Source organism: Aquarana catesbeiana, linkage group LG13, assembly GCF_042186555.1.
Source record: "Aquarana catesbeiana isolate 2022-GZ linkage group LG13, ASM4218655v1, whole genome shotgun sequence".
NCBI lineage: Eukaryota > Metazoa > Chordata > Amphibia > Anura > Ranidae > Aquarana > Aquarana catesbeiana.
This window is the reverse complement of record NC_133336.1, coordinates 187208390-187236340: the sequence shown is the minus strand read 5'-3', so window position 1 is coordinate 187236340 and position 27951 is coordinate 187208390. Positions and strand designations below refer to the sequence as shown.

Sequence of the window (27951 nt, the reverse complement as noted above, 5' to 3'; positions counted from 1 at the left end):
AAATATAAAATATTCCATGGACTCAACATGCCTCTCAGCAAATAGCTTGGGGTGTCTACTTTCCAAAATGGGGTAATTTGGGGGGGGGTTTGTGCCATCTGGGCATTTTATGGCCTTCAAAACTGTGATAGGTAGTGAGGAGTAAAATCAAAAATGTACGCCCTTAGAAATCCTGAAGGCAGTGATTGGTTTTCGGGGCCCCGTATGCGGCTAGGCTCCCAAAAAGTCCCACACATGTGGTATCCCCATACTCAGGAGAAGCAGCTAAATGTATTTTGGGGTGCAATTCCACATATGCCCATGGCCTGTGTGAGCAATATATCATTTAGTGACAACTTTTTGTAATTTTTTTTTTTTTTGTCATTATTCAATCACTTGGGACAAAAAAAAATGAATATTCAATGGGCTCAACATGCCTCTCAGCAATTTCCTTGGGGTGTCTACTTTCCAAAATGGGGTCATTTGTGGGGGTTTTGTACTGCCCTGCCATTTTAGCACCTCAAGAAACGACATAGGCAGTCATAAATTAAAGGCTGTGTAAATTCCAGAAAATGTACCCTAGTTTGTAGGCGCTATAACTTTTGCGCAAACCAATAAATATACACTTATTGACATTTTTTTTACCAAAGACATGTGGCCAAATACATTTTGGCCTAAATGTATGACTAAAATTGAGTTTATTGGATTTTTTTTAGAACAAAAAGTAGAAAATATCATTTTTTTTCAAAATTTTCGGTCTTTTTCCGTGTATAGCGCAAAAAATAAAAGCGGCAGAGGTGATCAAATACCATCAAAAGAAAGCTCTATTTGTGGGAAGAAAAGGACGCAAATTTCGTTTGGGTACAGCATTGCATGACCGCGCAATTAGCAGTTAAAGCGACGCAGTGCCAAATTGGAAAAAGTGCTCTGGTCAGGAAGGGGGTAAATCCTTCCGGGGCTGAAGTGGTTAAGTACTGAAGTTTGGTGCCATTCCACCAGTGTGCGCAATTTTAAAGTGGGAAATGTTGGGTATCTATTTACTTGGCGTAACATCATCTTTCACATTATACAAAAAAGTTGGGTTATCTCTGTGTTTTTTTGTTATATATATATATATATATATATATATATATATATATATATATATATATATATATATCTGTATATATGAAACAATTTATAACCCCTTGCCACTCAGGCCAATTCTGACACTTCTCTCCTACATGTAATAATCATCATTTTTTGGCTAGAAAATGTACGCAGACCCCCCAAACATTATATATATATATATATATATATATATATATATATATATATATATATATATATATAGGGCTTTTTTCTCAAACAATAGGTGCTGGAACTCAACCACGACCCCCCAAAACCTCTCCCCCCACACACACCCTCCAAATAACATCAAATAGAGGGTGTGGTCATATTTCACAAACAGTAGGAGGGTCTTAAAGGGGCATTAAATATCAGGATTGCATTACGTACAGAGTGCAGAGTTCATGGGGGTTACACACAGAGTGCAAAGCTGTCACTTGTAAACACAAAAAACAGACTTCTGTATTTACAAGTGATTGTGGTGAGCAGGCACCAAAGGCTCTGAGCCAGAGGTGGTGGAACTCAAAAAGCCCTGTGTATATATATATATATATATATATATATATATATATATATATATATATATATATATATATATAAATAAATTATGTTTGGGGGTCTGCGTAAATTTTCTAGCAAAAAAAAAATGATGATTATAACATTAAGGAGTAAGTGTCAGAATTGGCCTGGGTGGCAAGGGGTTAATTACCATAAGTAATATACAAATAATTATTATATATTGTTTTTACTATATAATTTACTATATTTTCAAAATCTGTACCTGTTATAACTTCAAACGAGTAATTTCACAGTAAATATATAAATAATAAAGTATTATCTTATTATAACATATAGCATAATAATATATGATTTAGCTTGTACCTTTTCAACAGCTGCAGATTCTCATTCTCCCTCTTAACTGTGTGAGAAGAACATGGGATTGTGAGTAAATCTTATACCCATAGACCCATGTTTTTTTTCCTTGTAGTTAAGAGGGCTGGGCTGAAAGGGAGCATTTGCTTTTTAGACACAAGCCCCCTTCTATGACACTGCAGTGAGAGATGTGCCTCCACTGCAGCATTTTTATTGGACAGCTTGGGCCAACTGGACTCTACCATTGGTCCAAGACTCCAAGCTGTCCATTGAGCTCAGTGCCTCTGACAAGAAGTGAGGAGAGGCACTGTGAGCTCATCCTCTCAGTCTGCTGCAAACAGAGTGTGCCAGCTTGTATTTAAACTGGCTGCTCTGTATGTAGCTTCTACCAGGTTGCGCAAGGAGCCCTGTATCTCTGCAACCATAGGTCGTAGGAGCCCCACATTTTTACCAGTGGTGATGTACACTTTTCCATCATCTCCTCCTTGTATAACACAAGGGGAAATGTTCTGTAGTCCTCAGAGAGAGCTGGGAACAATGTAATGGATAAGAGTGAAGCACAAGTAGAGAGCACAGACAGTTATTAGACAAGATTATTCTCAAAATTAATTGTGAACGTATTTTTTTTTGCACTTATCAGACAGATATAATAAAACATATTCTGTTTCAATATTTGATATGAAATTTTAAGGGAATACAGATCAACAGTATCATTTATACAAGGGCTGTACCAAGTTGTCAGGAACATACAGAGCAGTATATGGAAAAGTGGGGTATCCAGGGTTATGGGAAAATAGTGTGGGTAGGTAAAAACAGTGCAAAACCTTTGGTACACCCAAGAGGTGACCCGCATTTCCTGACCTATATGCCATTCTAAATGTAGATAGTTGGAGCTTACAGTGGCAATGGGGGCAGGGAGAGGGGTAATTTTAGAAACATAGTAAGAAAGAGGAAGAAGAGGAGTAAATATATATAGCAGCTCCCAAAGTTCTCGAAAGAAGAGACAAAAAAAATCAAACAAACAGTAAGAAAGAGGAAGAAGAGGAGTAAATATATATAGCAGCCGCCAAAGTTCTCGAAAGAAGAGACAAAAAAAATCAAACAAACAGTTATAGGCAACTGAGAATAGATAGATACAACATAGACATCCATATTTGAGCGTAGAAATGCATATAGAAACATAGTGAGAAAGAGGAAGAAGAAGAAAAAGAGGAAGAAGAGGAAGAAAAATATCTAATAGCCCCCAAAGTTCTCGGAACAAGAGACAAATAACCCCTAAACAAACAATTATAGGCAACCAAGGATAGATGGATTCAACATAGAAATGCATATTTGAGCCATATTTCCAAACTTCGAAAAATGTTGGTAGCAGGCTATGAGCATACTAGAAAGTTTCTACTTCACATGAAGCACATGCACATGTTTTAATTATTTGCAAGGCCATCGTAGGTTTCAACTTCTGGCAAAAGTCTGTTTAGCCACTATAAAACAGGAAGGTGGCAAGCATATGCAGCGGATTGGTGAGGCCTAGGATAGGGAGATGTAGAAGAGCTATTCTAGGGTCTTTTTGGATAGCGACATGGAGGCCTAGGATACAGTGATGTAGAGGAGCTATTCTAGGGTCTTTCTGGATAATGACATAGAGGCCAAGGATAGGGAGATGTAGAAGAGCTATTCTAGGGTATTTCTTGATAGTAACATGGAGGCCTGGCATAGTGAAATGTAGTAGAGCTTTTCCAGGGTCTTTCTGGATAGTGACATTGAGGCGTAGAATAGGGAGATGTAGAAAAGTTATTCTAGGGTCTTTCTAGATAGTGACATGGAGGCTTGGCATAGGGAAATGTAGAGGAGCTATTCTAGGGTTTTTCTGTATAGTGACATGGAAGCCTAGGATAGGGAGAAGTAGAAGAGCTATTCTAGTGTATTTCTGAATAGTGACATGAAACATAGTTTGGATAAGACCAAAAGGGTACACATTTTAGACAAGACCACCATGTGTGGAGCATATCATCTTAATGGCCACCAGAGGCGGCTCTAGGCTTTGGGAGGCCTTAGGCAAAACTTAGACATGAGGCCCCACTCATGCCCATAATGGGAAAAATAGTTAAAGCGAAAAAATAATAAATGTGTGCCCCCCCCCCCCCCCACAGCGCTGTCGGCTTCCCTCCTCTTCTCTCCCGCAGACTGGGGGATCTTCAGGAAAAGAGGTTGATAAATATGTCATTTACCAGCCCCTTCCTTTTCTAAATGAACACAGTGAGTGATCGGTACTGATCACTCACTGTGTTCATTCATAACTGAAGCATAGTAAACTGTTTTCTCTGCTTCGGTTTATGAATTAACAGGAGCCTCTGTCTCCTGTTCATTCATTTGCAGTGCAGCTGAGGCTACAGGGAAAGGGACTGGGGAATATGTGTCCTCGGTCCCTTTCTCTGTGTCAAAAGTGATACTTCAGGGGTCTGTTTAGACCCCTAATACCTCACCAAAGAAACCAAAAAACTCATCAAAAAACGTAATTTTTGTTTTTAAAAAAACTTTAAAAAAAAAAAAATATAATCAGACTTAAATTTCTAATCAGACCAAAAAGCCATGCCTAATATGTAGCATAATTTAGCCACACTCACTGTTTTCTGCAGTGCGCTGTGTATGCCACAGGTCACCATCTTCCTAGTAGGGGCCCCAGTGCATTACTTTGTCAATGATGCTATTATGATGGTACTTTACAATGGTGGTAAACATGTGTAGCAGAGGAAAATGGAGGGTATGACAGCGGGTAGTATGTACATGAGAGGGGTGCAGAGTGTATGTGGGGGGTAGTATGTACATGAGAGGGGTGCAGAGTGTATGTGGGGGGTAGTATGTACATGAGAGGAGTGTGGAGTGTATGTGGGGGGGTAGTATGTACATGAGAGGAGTGTGGAGTGTATGTGGGGGGTAGTATGTATATGAGAGCAGTGCGGAGTGTATGTGGGGGGTAGTATGTATATAAGAGCAGTGCGGCGTGTATGTGGGGGGTAGTATGTACATGAGAGGGGTGCAGAGTGTATGTGGGGGGTAGTATGTATATGAGAGCAGTGTGGAGTGTATGTGGGGGGTAGTATGTATATGAGAGCAGTGCGGAGTGTATGTGGGGGGTAGTATGTATATAAGAGCAGTGCGGCGTGTATGTGGGGGGTAGTATGTATGTGAGAGCAGTGCGGAGTGTATGTGGGGGGTAGTATGTATATGAGAGCAGTGCGGAGTGTATGTGGGGGGTAGTATGTATATAAGAGCAGTGCGGCGTGTATGTGGGGGGTAGTATGTATATGAGAGCAGTGCGGAGTGTATGTGGGGGGTAGTATGTATATGAGAGCAGTGTGGAGTGTATGTGGGGGGTAGTATGTATATGAGAGCAGTGTGGAGTGTATGTGGGGGGTAGTATGTATATGAGAATAGTGCGGAGTGTATGTGGGGGGTAGTATGTATATGAGAGCAGTGTGGAGTGTATGTGGGGGGTAGTATGTACATGAGAGGAGTGTGGACTGTATGTGGGGGGTAGTATGTACATGAGAGAAGTGTGGACTGTATGTGGGGGGGTAGTATGTACATGAGAGGAGTGTGGAATGTATGTGGGGGGGTAGTATGTATATGAGAGCAGTGTGGAGTGCATGTGGGGGGGGGGGTAGTATGTATATGAGAGCAGTACGGAGTGTATATAGGTGGGTAGTATGTACATGAGAGGAGTGTGGAGTGTATGTGGGGGGTAGTATGTATATGAGAGCAGTACGGAATGTATATAGGTGGGTAGTATGTACATGAGAGCAGTGTGGAGTGTATGTGGGGGGTAGTATGTACATGAGAGGAGTGCGGAGTGTATGTGGGGGTAGTATGTACATGAGAGGAGTGCGGAGTGTATGTGGGGGGTAGTATGTACATGAGAGGAGTGCGGAGTGTATGTGGGGGGTAGTATGTATATGAGAGGACTGTGGAGTGTATGTGGGGGGTAGTATGTATATGAGAGGAGTGCGGAGTGTATGTAGGGGGTTGTATGTATATGAGAGGAGTGTGGAGTGTATGTGGGGGGTAGTATGTATATGAGAGCAGTACGGAGTGTATATAGGTGGGTAGTATGTACATGAGAGGAGTGCAGAGTGTATGTGGGGGGTAGTATGTATATGAGAGCAGTACGGAGTGTATATAGGTGGGTAGTATGTACATGAGAGGAGTGCAGAGTGTATGTGGGGGGTAGTATGTATATAAGAGCAGTACGGAGTGTATATAGGTGGGTAGTATGTACATGAGAGGAGTGCAGAGTGTATGTGGGGGGTAGTATGTATATGAGATCAGTACGGAGTGTATATAGGTGGGTAGTATGTACATGAGAGCAGTGTGGAGTGTATGTGGGGGGTAGTATGTATATGAGATCAGTACGGAGTGTATATAGGTGGGTAGTATGTACATGAGAGCAGTGTGGAGTGTATGTGGGGGGTAGTATGTATATGAGATCAGTACGGAGTGTATATAGGTGGGTAGTATGTACATGAGAGCAGTGTGGAGTGTATGTGGGGGTAGTATGTACATGAGAGGAGTGTGGAGTGTATATAGGTGGGTAGTATGTATATGAGAGCAGTGCGGAGTGTATGTGGTGGGTTGTATGTACATGAGAGGAGTGTGGAGTGTATGTGGGGGGTAGTATGTACATGAGAGGAGTGCGGAGTGTATATGTGGGGTAGTATGTATATGAGAGGAGTGCGAAGTGTATGGCGGTGGGAAGTATTGGGGTAGTATGACATGAGAGGGTTGCAGATGGTATAAAAGTGGTATATGGTGTGAATGAGCCCTAATTTATTGCTCCAGCACTGCAGAGACCACTTTGCAGTGGCATGCATAGAGCAACTGAAGTTAGCAGCACAGCACCAGGACTGGCCTCCTATTGTGCTGCAGACTCTGCTCTCACCATCCCCTCACCAATCTCAAGTCCCTGCATACAAGTCGCAAGTGCTCCCATAAAGCTGCCAGCTCACCTCCCTCTACACCTGACAAAACGAACTCCTGCATGTCCGTGCTTGCATCCATCCCTCCTGGGTTCAGCAGCGGCCGACAGCTCCACCTCTATAATCTGTCCTCAGGCAGCGCTGGAGCCTCGAGGACACTGAGAGAGGGGGCACTGGAGAGTGCCGAGGGAGGCAGAGAGAGGAGACTTCAGGTTGGTGCGGCGCTGGTCATATAGCAGTGCTGTAGTGTTCGCTCATCCCACTAGCTTGGGAACACTGACCGGGAGATATTCCCTGCCACTCACACACACACGGGTCAGGCAAATTAGGTGATCGCGGGGCCCCTATGAGTGCGAGGCCTAAGGCAATCGCCTAATTTGCCTAATTAGAGAGCCGCCTCTGATGGCCACATCCCCAGAAGCACATGTCACTGAAAGACAGAACTACTTTTGCGATCTGAGCCTGTACCCAGAACTAGCTGAAGAGAACATTATAAGCTACTTCCCTAAAATTCATGTTAAAGTAGCATTTTGCTGTTCAAGACCAGTTCCTAACATGTGCATGGGGGGACTGTAAAGAACAACTCTTTAGAGCTGAGTATAGAGTTGAGATTAGTTTGGGGGACCCCATCATAATAAGGCCAAAAATGTTCAGTAACCGATTTAGTATAGAGCAGCCTTTCTCAACCTTCTTACCCAAGAGGAACCCCTGAAATATTTTTCAGATCTTGAGGAACCCCAGCTAAAATTAATCTATTAGGGGGTCAATAGAAATAATGTCCCTTACAATGAAGAATACTCCCTTTACATTGGTGTTCAGAATGCCACCCTTGCAGACAGCTAAAAATATGATTGTTATCATGTATTTGATTCTGACAAGTGGGTTTGGACATAAAACTATGCAGACATCTTCATATGGGAGGTAATCAGCCACAAGTCAAGGAACCCCCAAGCAACCTCTGGAAGAATCCTAGGGCTCCATGGAACCCTGGTTGAGAATGGCTGCTATAGAGGAATTTCGAATTCTGGGTAGGACAGGGGATCCATTGTTCAATCTGTAGATATCTTTGGTAATCCATCTGAGGACCGTTGTGGTGCTCCTGCAAATCTGACTACAACAGCAAGGATTGGGAGGTAGTAAAGTGATGGACATGAGAAAAACAATAGGTAGTCATAGCAAACCATTTTTAAGGGCCGTACACACGATCGGACTTTTTGACAAAAAATATACAAATTAGCTGTTTTGGAGTAACATCTGACTGTGTGTACGCTCCATCGGACAAACTTTTTCAGTTTTCATCGGACTTTTGTTGGCTGTGCGAACGGACAAACTTTCCGGCAACAAAAGTCCGATGGAGCAAAGTCCGACTGTGTGTACACAAAGCCATCGGACTTTTGTACAAACTACAGTACGCGGCCGCGAGAATGTTTCCAGCATGATCGGATCGCGCTGGTTCTCGGCTGCAGGGTACTGTACATCTCGCGCTAGCTGCAATAGGAAAAACACATTTTCCTACTGCGGCGGGCGCGAGAGGGAATTCCCCTCTGGGGAATACCAAGCCCTTCGGTCTGGTATGGATTTTAAGGGGAACCCCCTACTCCGAAAAAACGACATGGGGTCCCCCCCAAATCCATACCAGACCCTTATCCGAGCACGCAGCCTGGCCGGTCAGGAAAGGGAGTGGGGACGAGCGAGCGCCCCCCCTCCTGAGCCGTACCAGGCCGCATGCCCTTAACATGGGGGTGGGTGCTTTGGGGGAGGGGGCGCCCTGCGGGCCCCCCCACCCCAAAGCACCTTGTCCCCATGTTGATGAGGACAAGGGCCTCTTCCCGATAACCCTGGCCATTGGTTGTCGGGGTCTGCGGGCGGGGCGCTTATCTGAATCCGGGAGCCCCCTTTATTAAGGGGGCCCCCAGATCCCGGCCCCCCACCCTATGTGAGTATGGGGTACATCGTACCCCTACCCATTCACCTAGGGAAAAAAGTGTCAATAAAAAACACAGTACACAGGTTTTTAAAGTAATTTATTAGGCAGCTCCGGGGTCTTTCTTCCGACTTCGGGGGTCCTCTTCCGACTTCGGGGGTCTTCTTCCGACTTCGGGGGTCTCTCTGGCGTCTTCTCCCGGTGTCCACATCTTCTGCCGGCTCCACCGCTATCTTCTGCTGCTCTTTTGCCAGCGGTGGTCCGGACTTCTGGATCGTCTTCTCCGCTCTTCTCTTCCAGAGATGTTGACACGACGCTCTCTCCAGCCGGTGTTCTGCCAAGAAAGTTCCGCTCGGCGGATAAGTTTCCCCCTCTATTGTGCAGGCGCTGCGCCTACGCAGTAGGATCCAGTGGAAATAGCCGAAGCGGAATAGCTGCGGTATGGCTCAGGAGGGGGGGGGGGCGCTCGCTCGTCCCCACTCCCTTTTCTGACCGGCCAGGCTGCGTGCTCGGATAAGGGTCTGGTATGGATTTTGGGGGGACCCCCACGCCGTTTTTTCAGTGTAGGGGGTTCCTCTTAATATCCATACCAGACCTAAGGGCCTGGAATGCCCCTGGAGGGGAACCCATGCCGTTTTTTTATTTAAAATTTGGCGTGGAGTTCCCCCCTCAAGATTCATACCAAACACAGTGCCTGGCATTGGCGGGGATCCAAGTCGGATCCCTGCACCAGTGTCAACCCGGCTCGCAAGGTGTCAATCTCGCCAATAAAAGTGGCGAGGTTGACACAATATCAGACAACAATACACAAGTTGACCAAGGGTGGTGGTAAAGAGCTGAAAAACCACGTGATATGGTGAAAGTTGGCTGAAAAAGTCCTGTCGTCTGTATGCAAGACAAACTTTTGGGCAACTCCCTTTGTACAAAAATCCAAGGGAAAGTTTGTACAAAGTCCTATTGTGTGTATGGGGCTTTAGTGGCATATTTAACAGACCAAAGGGAACTAAATTAGAGAAGTTTATTGTTAGGATTTGCATAAAGTACCTTTTAAAGTCTAGCTGCAACCAGTCTTTTTTTACCCTTGGATAGAGTGGGAACGGGTTAATCTTGACTGCAGCTCCAAAAGTTCTTGCTAAAAAATGTATTTTTGTTGCTTTCTGTGTCACATTAAGTAAATTCCACCTCACTTCCTGTCTATTTGATGTCGCCATGTTGCCTGCAGAAAAAAAAAATTGACCAATGATTCTCTTTTTAAAACTAAAAATGAATATAAACATTTCATTTTAAAACGTGACTTTTTCAGGGAATGGACAAAAACGTGACTTTTTCAGGGAATGGACAAAAGGTTATTATGTGGATCAGTGAGGAGCAATTTACGTTAGACAATTTTTTGAGAAAAAACATGCCATTGCTTACATACTTGCCAACTGTCCCGAATTTCCTGGGACATCCCGGGATTTAGACCTTTTTCCTGGTTTTAGCGTTTCCCGGGAAATGTCCCGGGAAATTCATGTTTTCCTGATTTTTTGTCACCGTCGCTAGAGGTCTGTGGCCGGTGGAGACATTGCCGGGTGGCCCCACCCCTTAGCTATTTAAGTAATGTCACATGGCGGGGCAGGTAAACCGCAGGAGCATTTGTCACGAGCGGAGCTTTTTTTCCCCGGGTCTGGCGTTGGCAGTGGGTGGCATAATTGATAATGGATCTACATCGGGGAGCATTGTTTTTTTATTTTTTAATAAAGGACTTGTCAAAAACTCTTGTACTATCTTTATTCGCTTTTACACTTTTTTGGTAAGTGGGTAAGATTACTATGTGCCCCATACTCATTCACATAGGGGGCGGGATCTGGAGGCCCCCTAGTTAAAGGGGGCTTCCAGATTCCGATAAGCCCCCTGCCAACAGACCCCCACAACCACAGCCCAGGTTTGTGGGCAAGAGGCCCTTGTTCCCATCAACACGGGGACAAGGTGCTTTGGGGCGGGGGAGGGGGGGCAGAGCCCCCCACCCCAAAGCACCCCCCGATGTTGAGGGCATGTGGCCTGGTGTGGTTCAGGGGGTTGGCGCTTGCTCGTCCCCTCCCTTTCCTGACCTGCCAGGCTGCATGCTTAGATAAGGGCCTGGTGTGGATTTTGGGGGGCCCCATGCCATTTTTGGCATGGGTTTCCCCTCCAAACCCATACCAGACCCAAAGGACCTGGAATGGATTTGGGGGGACCCCATGCTGTTTTTTTGACAGCAATTTTTTTTTTTACATTTAACTGTCAGAGGGAAACCCTGCTGATAGCTGATGACTTATCGGTTGTTAAGTTTACAGCGGCCGGACTCCCGGCCCGCTTCTTAGCAACCAGTTATACACAGTGTGTTAAAGTGAAAAATGAAAAAAAAGCATAGAAAACACAACGCTTGCATTACTGGTGTGGCTCCATTGAAGTCTATTACACACAAAACACAATCTGCTGCGGGAAAAAGTCCCTGAGCCTTTCCAAAAACACACCGGCTGAAAAACGCATAGATGTACCATAAGCAACCATGTTAAATGGGCTGTAGTGCGTTTCTGCAAACTGCAAAATGCACTAAAAACCACACAGGTGTGAACATAGAGTTGAACTGACCCTTTATAGCACTGGCTCCAAATGTAATCGACCAATTTAGGGCTGAGTGCAAAGTCTGGTGCAGCTCTGCAGAGAAACCAATCAGCTTCCACTTTTTTTTGTAAAAGCTTAATTGAACACGCTGTTAAAAGCTGATTGCCTGTCATGCACAGCTTCCCCAGATTTTGAACTTTCCAGTTTTCGTAAATCAACCCCATGTCTCCATGCTTTATTTTACCGGGAAATCATTTTGAAAAACACCCCCTTTCTGGCCATGGTCATCTTGAGTAAGGGCAGATGATTTGTGTAGCATTTAGTTCCTGGAATCCATCTGCCTTTAGCTCAGGCATGCAGGCAGGAGGGTGTGCTTAGCCGAGAAAGCCCCTCCTCCCCTACTGTAGATGAAAGCTAAAAAAAGCCATAAAGACTCCTGGGATGTATGATATAATTTGGGCCTAGGCCAGAAACCAGGAAGCAGCTAAAGTAATGTGAAGAAAAAAAGTTGAAAACAAATAAATATAATACAATCCTATCTACTAAGGCTAGCACCATAAGGATTAAAATACGGTAGTAATTGTTGATTAAGAGATAAGGAAGAAAGGGCTTTAGGCATAGAGCCTTGGGACTTTTAAGGTGTCAGTGTTCAAAGAATTTTTAAACCATATTAGGGTAAAAGAGAAATTTTATTACAATTGATTTAAAAAAGCCTATTTTGAGGCCACATATAGTACAGTAATTTCCAAAAAGATTATTTCATAAAATGCAACAACAATTTATGATGCAGATACCACTTGTTTTCTCAACATGTTTCGCTCTGTGGAGCTTCTTCAGGAGATCGTGTGGTACCATTAGTGAGACTGGAATTTACATAAAAAAAGTAAAACAATCAATACAGTGTAAGATAATAATTTGAACATTTTTTCATAATAGAAAGAGCTCTTATATATCGTATATCAAATCTATAAGATTTTACATGAAACTTATATGGATCCATATTGATATATTTCAGTTATTCAGATTGAATTAATGTTTAATTAATAAAGCAACAAAAAATAAGGCACAACAAATGAATGAAAAATGAAAACAAAACAAAGTTCTAAACCTTACCTAAAAACAAAATTGTCACATATGATTGCAAATTGAGGCTGAAGATCCCCAGATAATGAAAAGGTTAATCCCTGAAATAGCCCCCCTCTCATTTCAGTTCCTGGGTCGCCGGTTGGCTTGCAGAGGTAATACTTGTATAGTCAGAATTTTTACATTTTAAACTTTTATAGTGTCCTAACTAAAAAAACAGGACAAAATAGTTGGAAAAATATATTTGAATGTTTAAAAGAATCTGATTGGTTGTTCTCAATCAAGAAATCATTGTGTTGAGAGTATTTACCTGGGTGTACTTTAAATAATAGAATCAATATTGATTACTAAAGACATCCTGGGTGTTCAATTGGACAGGAGCACCATCGTGGGATGTAAGAAGAAAAAAGCTTCAATATGGAGGAAATGTTGGGACGGTCTGGAGAGGGAGGAATCCGGATCAGCCTACACCTTGATCCAGCACCTAAACCATAAAAATAGCCAAATAGATAGATGAAGTTAAATTTAAATTAAGTTTAGCCAATAATAGGCAGAAGGATATTGGATAAGGAAATCCAAAGGTTAACATAAGTGAAGCCGCCTACCTTGCAGAGATGTTTTCAAAGGTTCAATGAAACAGGAAGGAGAGATCCTTCCCTTCTTGCTCTGTGATGTCCAGCAGTGGTGTCTTAAATGTTGGTCTTTCTTGTTTCCATCTCTCATTGTTGATTAGGAGAGTTTAGTTCCACATTAATGGCCATAACATGTTCATTGGTGACATTTGCAGAAGTGATAGCAGTGGCCAGGTAACAGGTTCTCTTTTTGAGACATCTGGGATCTATTAGACCTCAGATGTCTCCCCTGTCCTCCAAAGCAGCTAGCTACGCATAGATTGTGCTTGGTTACCGGCTTCCTGGCTTCTCCGGCTTCCCTGATTGTAACAGCCAGGGAATGACAGCTCTGTAACCAGAAATGAAGAAATCTTTGTCGCAGAGGAGATGGGGTAACGCATGTTCCTCCATCTTCTCTATGGGAGGTACTGCCAACTGTTTACTGCAGTCTCTGGCTCCTTGGAGAAATGGAAGAGCCTGGGAACTACCATGGGCACCAGCAGGATGGGGGCCTTCTAACTCTGTAAAAGTGACAGCCGCACAAGTCACTTTTGAATGTTTGCCGGCGTAGAGAGTAAAGCTCTCAATTTTGATTTTCCCAATGTAGCGCTGGTAGATTTGCGATCTACCATATGTTAGGTAAATTTAGTAACTTGTTCCTTAAATAGGTTAAGTTTGCCTCTGTTCCAGCTTGGCTGACGTTGTGTGTGTTTCCAGACTGACCGGTGGGTGTCGCTGTTATTACTGGTCAGTGTTGGAAAGGCAACGTGTCGAAGCGTATGGATGCTCTTCTGTCCCGGAGAGAAGCTCGGTGGAGGTGGTCCTACGAGTTGCATTCTGGGCGAGGGTATTTATGGGACAGACGCCATATTAGGGGGTTCGTTTTACAGCCACCTGCTGACCCTCCTGGCCTACAGGTATGCGTTAGAGAGCAATCTCGTGGTCCTCCGTTCCGGAGGCCCACGCCGCTGCGACGCAGGTGTGGGCCCAGAAGCTTGTCTGGGGCCTACCACAGCAGCCGAGGAATGGTCCTGAGCTGTCTATCCAGAAGGGAAGAAGCTGGACAACCGAGGAGATCCCAGGGGAGGACCCTTCATGGAAGGATCACGCAGCGTGCAGGTCTGGAGAGTGGCCTGGTGACTCGGTTGGAGGATGTATCCTAAAAGTAACTATACAGCATAGTGTTGCCGGGTTGGCTTAAAGGTTCAAGCACTGTGACTGACGTTCATTGCAGAAAACCGATACATCCTGTGGCAGAGGATCGTACAGGTTTATCTCAAGCAAGTCTGTGGCAGAGACTTTTGTTCGTGCTACGTACTGGCTGCTAGGCAAGTGAGAGAGGCCTATCCAGGCGAGCAAAGATTGTGTCCCACGAGGGGAGCGCATTCTATTGTAATATCCAATTTCTACCAGGACATTTGTCAAGAACCTTACAAGAAGATATTTGAGTTTCTTCTGCAGTTTCCATTCTGCCTCTTTCCTGCTACTTCCTTAGTAAATTGTTTAATAAAGCATTGAAAACGTATTCAAGTGTTGGTGCTTATATCGTCCAGGAGTAAACTCAACGGAACCCTAGACCCGGTGCCGGTAAAACAGAGGGAAGGAGAGTGAAGGTAACAAGCCCGCTTAAACCAGCAGCTCCACAAAGAGTTAGTGCTACACCAATATTGGATCATCAACTAACTGTAATGACATACAGATCTAAAAATGCTATAACAATCTGCAAGACACCCTTACAAGGCAGAAATATCCATGTAGAGAGATACAAGCGTAGAGAATGTCCTACAAGAAGCATAGGAAAATAAACCATAGGAGACACCTTTTCTGGAAACAACTGTCAATTTTCGAAGGTGCCCTAACCTTTCCAAATATATTCTTCAGACACAAAGTAAAGGAAATAGGGGCGCAGGCAGCAAAAAAAAAAAATTCTGGGAGAAGTTCTAAAATTTCTGGACATCTGGCAGTCTTGCTCCCTACTCTAAAATGCCTACATGTTCGATGCCAACAACAGCTACCCCCATACACCTTGGTATTGCTATACAAAAAAGGACAATCACTTCCAGCGCTGAGAGGTCTTCTATGGTAAAGAGCAACAAGGGCATCAGTATTCCAAGACTAGGTGGATGCTGCCCTCCTCAGATGAGGTAATCTCATGGAAACTACGAAAACAAAACAAAATGGAAGGCGCGTACACCTGGTGTATTACTAATGACATTTATTGAATACTAAAATCAGTAAAAATGGATACTCACAAAGTGCAACTCTCAATGAGCCATAAACCACACAGTATAGAATAGTGCAGACACATGTGCGGTAACACATCAAGGGATAAAGCTGACGTGGCCTGGCATAGTGCACCCCCTTCCTCAGAGCTGAGCTAATCTGGACAACCATAGACAAGCGTTTTTTTAAATGAAAAATGGAAAAGGATAAATTAAAAAGCCCCACCCCAAAAAGGCAGACAATGACAGCTGATCAAGTGATGTAAACATAAGATCGGTAATCAGCTTTTTTTCTCCTCAAGCTGACAGCGTGGGGAGAAAAAAAAAGCCAATCACCAGCTTCTGTCAAAGGGACATCAGTACCAAACAGAAAGCGCCACCGCTGCCTCATCTGTGCCCACCAGTGCCGCCTGCCAGTGCCCACCAGTGCCACCTACCAATGCCCACCAGTGCCACCTATCAATGCCCATCAGTGCTGCCAATCAGTGCCCATCAATGCCTCATCATCAGTGCCACCTATCAGTGCTACCTATCAGTGTCACCTAGCAGTGCCCATCAGTGCCACCTATCAGTGCCCTTCAGTGCCACCTATCAATGCCCTTCAGTGCCACCCATCAGTGCCAGGTCTCAGTTCAACCTATCAGTGCCCATCAGTGCCACCTATCAGTGCCCACCAGTGCCGCCTCATCAGTGCCCACCAGTGCCACCTATCAGTGTCCATCAGTGCCGCCTTATCAGTGCCTATCAGTGCCACCTCATCAGTGCCCACCAGTGCCACCTATCAGTGTCCATCAGTGCTGCCTTCTCAGTGCCTATCAGTGCAGCCTATCAGTGCCCATCATTGCAGCCTCATCCGCGCACATCAATGAAGGGGAAAAATCACCAAAATTTTATAACAAACTATAAAACTGTTTTGTTTTTTTTTCAAAATTTTGGGTCTTTTTTTGTTTTTTTTTTTAGCAAAAAATAAAAAACCCAGCAGTGATTAAAAACCATCAAAAGAAAACTCTATTTGTGGGAAAAAATTATACAAATTTCATTTGGGTAGAGTGTTGCTGTCAAAGAGTGACAATGCTGAAAGCTGAAAATGGCCTGGGCAGGAAGGGAGCTTAAGTGCCCAGTAAGCTGCTTTTTTTATTACACAGAACTTATCATGTGATAGCCTTCTATATCAAATTTTATTGCCAGACCATTGTTCCTAATTTTTATGAACAGTCTACTGACTGGAATGGTACCAGCTGATTGGAGAAAAAGCCATTGTAGCACCAATATTTAAAAATGGCCCAAGATACATCCCTGGGAATTACAGAACAGTCAGCCTAACATCAATAGTATGCAAGCTCTTGGAGGGGATGATAAGGGACTATATAAAAGATTTTAGTAATGACAACGGTATCATTAGCAGTAATCAGCATGGATTTATGAGGAATTGTTCCTGCCAAACCAATCTATTAACCTTCTATGAGGAGGTGAGCTGCCATCCAGATAAAGGAAGGCCCGTACACGTGGTGTATCTGGATTTTGCAAAAGCATTTGATACAGCTCCCCATAAACTTTTACTGTACAAAGTGAGGTCTGCTGGCATGGACCATAGGGTGAGTACATGGATTGAAAACTGGCTACAGGGGCGAGTTCAGAGGGTGGTGATAAATGGGGAGTACTTGGAATGGTCCGTGGTGGAAAGTGGGGTCCCCCGGTGTTCTGTCCTGGGACCAATCCTATTTAATTTATTCATAAACGACCTGGAGGATGGGATAAACAGCTCAATCTCTGTATTTGCGGATGATACTAAGCTAAGCAGGGCAATAACTTCTCCGCAGGATGTGGAAACCTTGCAAGAAGATCTGAATAAATTAATAGGGAGGGCAATTACATGGCAAATGAGGTTCAATGTAGAAAAATGTAAAATAATGCATTTGGGTGGCAAAAATATGAATAAAGTCTACTCTTTAGGGGGAGAATCTCTAGGATGGAAAAGGACCTGGGGGTCCTAGTAGATGATAGGCTCAGCAATGGCATGCAAAGCCAAGCTGCTGCAAGAAAAGCAAACACAATATTAGCATGCATTAAAAAGGGGATCAACTCCAGCTAAAACGATAATTCTCCTGCTCTACAAGACTCTGGTCCAGCCGCACGAGTATGTTGCCCGGTTCTGGTTACCAGTCCTCGGGAAGGATGTGCTGGAATTGGAGAGAGTCCAGAGAAGGACAACAAAACTATTAAAGGGTCTGGAGGATATTAGTTATGAGGAAAGGTTACGAGCACTGAACTTATTCTCTCTGGAGAAGAGACGCTTGAGAGGGGATATGATTTCAATATAAAAATACCGTACTGGTGACCCCCACAATAGGGATTAAACTTTTTCCGCGTAAGGGAATTTAATAAGACACGCGGCCATTCACTAAAACTAGAAAAAAAAACGGTTTAACCTTAACCTCCCTGGTGGTATGATTATTTCGGATTTTAGGTGCTGAAAGCGGTACAATTATTTTGCATGGAAATTTGGCGTTTTATATTGTAGGCCTGTAATTCTTAACAATAACACGCTTAAATCTGTCCAAACAAGAGTCTAGTAGATATCCCAGGTATCATGAAGTTTGAAACATAAAAACATAAATTATAATATAATAAATAAATATAAATAATTAAAAAAAATAATAATATAATAATACATTTCCCCACGATTCACTATCGCTCAATTCTGCAAGTGTTCTAATTTACTATCGCTGTTTTCTAGCTGGTCTAAAGCCACTTTTGACGTAAAGGGACACTTTTTGGTTGCTATGGACAATCTCCAGTTTCCAGGCAGAAAGAACAGTATATATAATATAAAACTGCATGCAGGGCATGGGCCAAAGCACTGGGGACAAAAGGGATGTGAAAAAATTTCATACAGTACTGTAATCTGTAAGATTACAGTACTGTATGTGTTATGGTTTTTACATTTTTTTGAATTTGCTGCCAGGCTCCGCCCCGTGCGTCCCGACGCTCGCAGGGAACGGAGCCTGGCACGGAGAGGCTTCGGAGGAGGACGGAGCCCGCAGACACAGCGGGGGACATCGCAGGATCCTGGGGACAAGGTAAGTAAAGCCGCAACAGGATCCTGCAATGTAATCCTGAGTGTGGCTCGGGGTTACCGCTAATGGGACTGAAATTTAACCCAGAGCCACACTCGGGAAAACCGTCAGGGTGGCTACACTGCGTAGAGGGTTCTTTACTGTAAGAGTGGTAAGGATGTGGAACTCCCTTCCACAGTCGGTGGTATCAGCGGGGAGCATCGATAGTTGCAAAAAACTATTAGATAAGTACCTGAACGACCGCAACATACAAGGATAAACAATGTAATACTGACATATAATCACACATATAGGTTGGACTTGATGGACTTGTGTCTTTTTTCAACCTCACCTACTATGTAACTATGAATTAGTTATACAACTACAAAATTGCTGTTGTTGCTTTCAGAACTTTAAGGATGTTATAAGAAAGTGCTGGCAAGAAGCTAAATATTAAAATGCATATCTATTTTCTACACATTTTCTCAGCCTATCTATTTTTTCAGGAATATGCTTTTCTTGGTGATCTTGTTTGCATGTTCTGCAAGAATCCTGGGTCAGACAGGTAAGTCAACTTGTTCTCTTTTGAGGTTTATTGTATCAAGCTGTACTGTATTATGCACCTTGTGAAGACTCCGATCTCTAAATCAATATAAAATATGTTGGTGCGCTTATCAAACTCTCCCCATTTGTTGGAGTGGTGCTTGTATATAAAATCCTAAACCATAAAAAATACCCTAATATCACAATCAGTAAAGTGATTAAAGAGGAGTTCCACCCAGGGGGTCCAGTAAAAAAAATAAAAAAATAAAAAAATAAAAGTCAGCAACTACAAATACTGCAACTGCTGACTTTTAATTGGACACTTACCTGTCCCTGGGTCCAGCGATGCGGGGGATCGAAGCCCCGCTCGTCTCCCCCTCCGTTCAGCGTCGCCGGCATTGCAACTGTGGGCGCCGGGCTGTGGCTTCACAGCTGGCACCCACTGCGCATGCGCAAGCGGCGCCACGCGCCGTGATTGGCCGCTCAGTCACCTGGGACCTGTAATGGGTCCCAGATGATTGACAGGAGGGAGGGAGCAGAGCGGAGCCCTTCCTGTGCCGAGGGGGAAGTGATGTCACCAGCCCAGGCACTGGAAGGGGCAGACTACGAGGGACCCCCTAGCAACAGGCAATTAGAGGTAAGTTAAAAAAATATATATATCCAAATGTTTTTTTGTTTTGTTTTTTAGGATTTTTCATGTATTTTTGTTTTTTTGGGTGGAACCCCACTTTAAGTGCAAATAAATATATCAATCAATAAAGTGAATGGATGCAAATAAGTGCATCAAAAACCTATAAGGGAACACATATCCCTAGATATATGTTGATGAAATAAATAAATAAAAAAAAAAAACATTAAATAGTGTCTGTGTTAATTCAGCTGAGGTCTAAATGTCCAATCAAATGCTTTTGATTAACTTGCTTGTATTTCAATTATCACAGATCACAGTTGCATGATGAATTACATTTGCAAGGTGATGATTCACATAAAGATAAAAGAAAAACCATTATTGCGCAGTGTTTTTAAATGCTACAAAACTGGGCAATCAATGTAATCCACTCACACATTTGCAGTAGCTGAATTGCTTTTGTTATAATGGTCAGACAGCTTCACCGCTCATACAGCTATCGCTGTGTTTGCCGAACACTATGCGATGACATCACTGACTCCTCTTCCCTACGCGTATCTTCACATGTCACGTGACTTTCTCAAGGGTCACGTGACATGTGAGTGAATTACATTGATTACATTGATTGCCCAGTTTTGTAGCATTTAAAAACACTGTGCAATGATGGTTTTTCTTTTATCTTTATTTGAATCATCACCCTGCAAATGTAATGCATCATGCAACAGTGATCTGTGATAATTGAAATACAAGCAAGTTAATCAAAAGCATTTGATTGGACATTTAGACCTCAGCTGGATTAACACAAACAGACACTATTTAATGTTTTTTTATTTTTATTTCTTTCATCAACATATATCTAGGGATATATGTTCCCTTATGCCGCGTACACACGATCGGACTTTACGGCATACTTGGTAGCAACGGTGTCACAGCACTAATTGGTTGGTTGCAGCTCACACATTTTTTTCTGGTGTTTGAAGCTGTCTGACCATTGTAACAAAAGCGATTCAGCTACTGTGAATGTGTGAGCGGATTACATTGATTACCCAGTTTTGTAGCATTTAAAAACACTGCGCAATGATGGTTTTTCTTTTACCTTTATGTGAATCATCACCTTGCAAATGTAATTCATCATGCAACTGTGATCTGTGATAATTGAAATGCAAGCAAGTTCATCAAAGGCATTTGATTGGACATTTAGACCTCAGCTGGATTAACACAAACAGACACTATTTAATGTTTTTTTATTTTTATTTCTTTCATCAACATATATCTAGGGATATGTGTTCCCTTATAGGTTTTTGATGCATTTATTTGCATCCATTCACCTTATTGATTGATATATTTATTTGCACTTATTCACTTTACTGATTGTGATATTAGGGTATTTTTTATGGTTTAGGATTTTATATACAAGCACCACTCCAACAGATAGGGAGAGTTTGATAAGCACACCAACATATTTTATATTGATTTGTAGCAACGGTGTCACAGTACTAATTGGTTGGTTGCAACTCACACATTTTTTTCTGGTGGTTTGTTTTTTTCTGGTGTTTTTTATCTTATAGAGAATCCACATCAGCGCTTTATTTTTCTTTTTTCCAATCTCTAAATGCCTTCACAAGGCTCCAGCCTTGTTTTGCACTCTTCTTTTTTTTCTCTTTGTCAATAGTTTTTATAGATTTTCAATAAAAGTTTATATAAACAGAAGACTACACAACCTTTTGTTTAAATTGCTCAACATACGCAATCAAAACACAATTGGAATGCTGCTTGTAGAGCTGGGATGGTAAATAGTCACATAAAACACATCAAATAGAGTTATGTTCCAATAGGCCAGACTCGTATCTGGGTGTATCATACAATCACATAAAAAAAATAAGCAAAATACAACTTGCAATCAAACTTCAAAAAAATCTGGGTTCCATGGACACAGTCACCACATACAATACCCCCCCAATACTCTAAACTGCAATACATGGGCCAAATGCAACCCTTTGCTTGCCTTTAACTAGCCCTTGGGCTCTATTCCTCCCACTGGCACCAATGATTAGGCAACATTCCTTCCACAGACACCAACAGAGAGGCACTATTCCTCGTATTGACACCAACGATGAGGCACTATTCCACTGTCACCAAAAATGGGGCACTATCCTTTCCACTGACACACACGATGGGAACTATTCCTTCCACTGAAACCAACAACTATTTCCTCCACTGACAACAAAAATCTAGAACTATTCTTTACACAAATGCTGACAATGGGGCGCTATTCCTCCCACTGATACCAATGATGGAGTATTATTCCTCCCACTAATACCAATGATGTGGCACTATTCCTCCCACTGACACCAATGATGGGGCACTATTCCTCCCACTGATACCAATGATGGGGCACTAATCCTTCCACTGATACCAATGATGGGACACTATTCCTACCACTGATACCAATGATGGGGCACTATTCCTCCCACTGATACCAATGATGGAGCACTATTCCTCCCACTAATATCAATGATAGCGCACTATTCCTCCTCTTACACACCACGAACTCTATGGAATCTTTTTACTCCCATTGACCACCAAGCATGAGGCATTGTCCTCTCCCTCTGACACTGGGGTATTATCTATTCCCACTGCCACAGTCCAGCCCCCTAAAGTCTGGTTGAGAGTAAACTGGCCCTTTGTTTAGAAACTTTGAAGACCCTTGCCCCAATGGTTAGAACCAGAAGGCTGTATTGTTATTGATACTGATATTGTTGTATGTTTCCAGTGAAGACACAAGACCATATTTCAATTTCAACTTTTAACTGCATATGAAAAAAGAAGTTTGCATGCATTATTGTTATTATTATTATTAATTTTTTTTTTTTTTTTTTTTTTTAGATATGGGTGACAACATGTTTTCATTCCATGAAAAGTCAGACACTTCCTACGTCCACCTGATTCCTGATAGAAATGAGTCCCTCACAGAAGCAACAGTTTGTATTAGAGTCAACCCTTCACAAGCTCTGGTAGATGAATATTGCCTGTTTTCTTTGGCCACCAGAAATCATGACAATGAATTTACATTATTTTTTAGAAGAAACAGTAATATTTTCATTTTTGCAACTAACAGCCGCTCCAGAGAGTTCCAACTTAATAGCACCCATTTCCAAGAATGGACAAGTACTTGTGTGAGTTGGTGTTCTTCCAAAGGAGAAGTGATTGTGTGGATCAACGAGAAGCCCTTTTATTCCAACAATTTTGAGAAAGGACATGTTATTGCTAGTGACAGGCTAATTATTATTGGTCAGGATCAGGACAAATATGGAGATTCATTTGAAGCAAAGCAGTCCTTTGTAGGCCACATTGCTGATATTAACATGTGGGACAAAGTTTTGACCACAGAAAATATTACAGATTATCTTAATGGTAATGACATTGGAGGAAATGTGATCAACTGGAAGGCTTTAAGGTATAAAGTTTATGGTTATGTCTCAATCAGCAAAGCACCATGCATACTTGTTTAGTATTTTAAAACATATATAACTAAAACATAAGCCATTTTTAAATTTAATTCAATTAAAAATGATTGCCAATGATAATTAAATATTCTAAACCTCATGGCTTTACTGCTTCCATGCCTTTTGTTTTTTTCCATCCATGTCCTTTCAGCTGAATGCACAAGTGATTCAGGTGTCCACCAATTCTACAATCTTAAAGCAAAACTTTTTTTAAATTTTTGGATAAAGTGTGTGTGTGGGGGGGTTAGATACTCTGCCAAAATGTATTGCTGTTGGTGTCACTCTATTTGTCCTGGTGACCAGGGTCACCAAAGCAGAAAGAGAAAATCCAAAATGGCCTCTAACCCTGAACTCCCAGGGACGCAAAACTCCTAATAGAGATAAGGTATGCCATGGTCTACCTAGGCCAAAGCCAGGTGGACCCCACGCCTTAGGGACCAGCCAAAGCTAGTCCTGCAAGTACTTGGTGAAGGGCTCTCCCAAAGGCAGGCCCTTCTGGTTGGGGAGAGGCAAAAGACGCAAAGGCCACAGAACCTCCCCCTCCGACATTAGGGCAGGCCCCCGATAACCTGAACCCTTGATCTCTGTAAAACACAAAAAAAAAAAAAAAACATGTGCAGTGCAAGTACCCATGAATAAATAATGCAAAATAAATAGTGTCATGTGCAATGATGAAGCAGGTCTTCTGGCCAGTATTAGCTTTCCTTACTATCCTAAGCTTAAAAAAAAGGTGGTTTCCCCTTTACCTTCCACTCCCGCTCAACTTTCGTTCAAACCGGCCCTCATCTCTTGTTTTACAGGAGCATTTCAGGATGGTAAGCAGGGAGATTGATGTATATAACCCACATTTGCCAATTTTCTTTTGGCTTTAAATGAATCAGGAAGTGTCCTGCCCTGAGCACTTCCTGGATCCATGTCAATATGGCCAAGGAAGTAAAGGGGCTTTGTGTTCCTAAACTCCAGCTGAAGAACACAGGGGAGCAGTCAGGATGCTAATTACTGTAGATCTTTGATGCCTCCATAAAGTGGACTTATCACTGCCTTTCAATTCGCTTGTAACAATATTACATTTATATTAAAGAAAGTAAAAAGAGGAAAAAATAAATCCAAAAACATACTAAATACGATAACATGGAGACAAGGATGTGGTAGAACTATGAAGAGGAAAGTTTTAAGGACATGCATACAGTAAGGAATGAGGAAGATGAGGAAGAATAGAAGAAAGTAAAGGTCAAATGGCCTCATGCTACCATGTCCTTCTAGCTAGGACTTCAAAAACCGGTAAATGCCAAGTGAGGATGTTCAAGTGCGCTTATGGCATCCGAGGACTACATATATTAAGGAATTTGATGTACTGCTCACATAGGAAAACTTTTTTTTTTTCAAATGTGTGCTATGATTGCTTGGCTGCAAATAAAACTAATCTTGATTGTTTCTGGTGCCTTTTAATTTTAGACTTTTGCATACTGTATGTGTAATAAGGTGGCTCAGGGGTCCTCATGGATTGTTGTAATAGCGAGCATTAAAAAAATCAAAGATTTATTTCCAAAATCATGTTAGCGTAGGGCCGAACCATGATGTACAGCATATTGCCACCCACAAAAACATCTATTTGGATCAAAGGATTTCATTTAAACTATACATGTAGGTAATAAATACAATCTCATCATTACATCACATCTATAGAAGTTGGTAAGTCTTATGCACTGCAAGAGTCCCATACAAAGCCCAGATCTTCTGGGCATGGGGTAGATGTGCTTCATCCAGCCATGTTTTCTATCATACAGTGCTCCTTTCCTAAGCATCCAATGACCAGGCACAAATGCTGTCACCTGGTAGGTGTACCTAGCAGTCTTCAAATATCTTGTGAAAGACAATATTTCCATAGAAATATCACTGTAGATTGGTGACCCAGGGAATACTCATTTGTATTTTTGGACAGGATTTTTTTTTTCTGTTGGAGCAAATTAAAAAATGTTTTATAGGGAATTTGCCTTTCTATGAAAAAAACTGGTTCTGATAAACCTCCAACCTCTCAACTCAAATCTTTGACCCCCCCATCCCCCAAATCCCCCCAGCTCAAATGCCCCCCCCCCCAAAAAAAAAATTCACCCATCCTAGCACAAATCCTTTACCCCTAAAATTTCCCCTCCTAGTACACATCTTCTCCCCCCACTTCAAATCCCCCCCCAGCACAAAGCCCCCCAAAATCTCCCCCCCTAGCACAAATCCTATCCCTCCATCCCCCCTTTCCAACACAAATCTCCTTAAATCACCACTCTTAGCCCCCCTCCCCCAAATTTCTCCTCCTAGAACAATACTTACCCACTGACGCATCCCAAAATCCCCCTTCCAACACAAATCCCCTCCCCCAATCTCCTTGCAGCAACCCCCACCTCACATGATACCACAGTGCCCAGGGCAGCCACTCCTCCTACCCACCCCTGGTGATGTGCTATACCATTCTACCAGTACTGTGTCAAATTCTTGTATAATGTCCTTTATATTGCTGAACAATGGCCCATTAGCTGGGGTATTGCGAGCGCGGGGACATGAGATGTGCGCATGTGCAATGGAACTGCTTACGCCCATAATTGGCGTGAGGAAGTATAAGAGAAAGGGTTGCTGTGTATAGCCAATCCCATGATTAAGTCTGTGTGACGAAACATGTCGGGGCGTGGCTATACGGCAACCATCGTGAATGTCTGACGCAGCACGCTACACTAGGCAGTGGAGATCTGAATCCGAAGAGCGAGTGAGGGTAAGACAGAGTCTGCACACCTCAGGTCCGCCGTGACTGCTATATACCACTCTGGGCTTTGAAGTGAATGCTTGCTGTGATGTTTTTTGCTTACTTTGAAGATACTGATGTGAGTGCAATGGTTGAAGATTCTATATTTTTTTATTAAACTGGTTTTATGGACTATACTATTGGAACACTTATTATTGTTTACATGTTGAGAGATCCTGTTTTTTTCACGGCTTGGTATCGGAGGTCATTTTTACCCTTTCTGTGTGGTTTAAAAGCGTTATTGCCAAGCACGAGAGTGTAAGGCAATTTGAGTTGGTGAGTGTGTTTTCTGAAAGGAGCGGAATCACTTGCACATGGTGTGGTGGATGATTAGGAAGATACTACACCGGATCGTTTTTTTATTGGATTATTTTATGGACTTTTTGTTCTAAAATTACACATATTTTCACTTGTCACAGGGTGATAAAATATATATATATATATATATATATAGTGTGTAGATTTAATGTTTGTTTATCACAGTGATTTATATATACTGTTCACTATAATTGTGAATTTAGCGCCACCATTCTAGATAGAGGTTAAAATACTATTGAGATCTGTCGATGGGTTGCCAAGTAATGTGCGTGGGTCAAGTTGTGATTAAAAGTGGAAAGATCCTGAAAGATAGGTACAGGAGCTTACAGTATGGTGGACAGGTGGGAGCTAGGTGCACTTTATATATATCTTTTCAGTTACACTGACTATGCACCTGGTTGCCACCCATCTAATCCCTCACCAGGTAAGTGACCCAATTCTCTGGGTCCCTTGCTTGCCAGCCTAGACCTTCCATATCTGCCCAATGTTACCACACCTTGGGCTACAGTGGGTTCTTGCCTTGCTTCTGTCAGTGCCCCAGTTCACCCACATCGAGAAGGGTGCGCTTGTAGAGGCCTCTGATTCCTCCTGGCCTCCAACGGTCTCCTCCACTCCAAGCAGCCAGGCAGTTAGTGCAAAGCACATGATTCACAAGAATGACGCCAACGCACTCTGCCTGTATGTTTAAAAACATTACAGGGCCGTGGCCTAAAGAGGATCCTGGAGAAATGTCCAAATTCCGTCCTTGCCAGGTCAGTTCTGGAAAGTTCTCAGGTATGGCCATCATGTACAATGCAGGACCAGCAGTTCAAGGGTTTATCCGCAACAAGCGTCTGAAGGGAAGATGAAAGACCCAACTGCCGGGAAAGGGGGGATAAGGTAAGTAAAAGTGATTTTTGTTAATGGGACCCTGTAGAAAAAATGAACATTTAACCCTTTCAGTGTAGGGGGGAAGCCCCACTACAAGGATCAATTTTTAATGTTCCGGTGGTTCAGCCACTCACCCTTGTTTAAATTAGTCACACACACCTCTTGACACGCTTCGTGTGAAGCTACTTGGCCACCCCTTTTAGCCTGGGCTGACGTCAATGTTTCACCATGTACATTATGGTTATGCAGCTGACATGTCCTGAGATAGTTAACTTTGAACCAAAACATGTATATGGAATTCAGTGCAAGTGTCATTACTTCATAACTTCATAAAACAAATTGCATTATGACTCTCAAAGTAAAACAAGTTTACTAGCTCACTTGTAAACCCCTTGCAATTTATAGCACTGGGTGAAACCTGTTTGAGTTGCAGAATTTGATAGCTTCATCACGTAGTAACATATTGACCAATGCCCAATAGGACACAGTTATTCCCATCAAAACATACACTATATTACCAAAAGTATTGGGACGTCTGCCTTTACACTCATATGGACTTTAATGGCACCCCAGTCTTAGTCCGTAGGGTTCAGTATTGAGTTGGCCCACCCTTTGCAGCTATAACAGCTTCAACTCCTCTGGGAAGGCCGTCCACAAGGTTTAGGAGTGTGTCTATGGAAATGTTTGACCATTCTTCCAAAAGTGCATTTGTGAGGTCAGGCACTGATGTTGGACAAGAAGGCCTGGCTCGAAGTCTAGACTCGGGTTGAGGTCAGGACTCTGTGCAGGCCAGGCAAGTTCCTCCACCCCAACCTCACTCATCCATGTCTTTATGGACCTTCCTTTGTGCATAGTGTATCATTTGGTGAAGGGGGGATTGT

At 42.7% G+C, this 27951-nt stretch overlaps 1 long non-coding RNA gene across 1 annotated transcript in view; it reads left to right on the top strand.

The window, feature by feature from the left end:
• Positions 1 to 24224, top strand: part of LOC141117752 (uncharacterized) — a 29865-nt gene extending 5641 nt beyond the window's left edge. Inside the window, exons 2-3 of the long non-coding RNA XR_012237207.1 lie at positions 18921 to 18979; positions 22472 to 24224. This is a non-coding gene — a long non-coding RNA (uncharacterized lncRNA). The remainder of the gene's footprint in view (positions 1 to 18920; positions 18980 to 22471) is intronic.
• The last annotated feature ends 3727 nt before the right edge of the window (positions 24225 to 27951 follow it).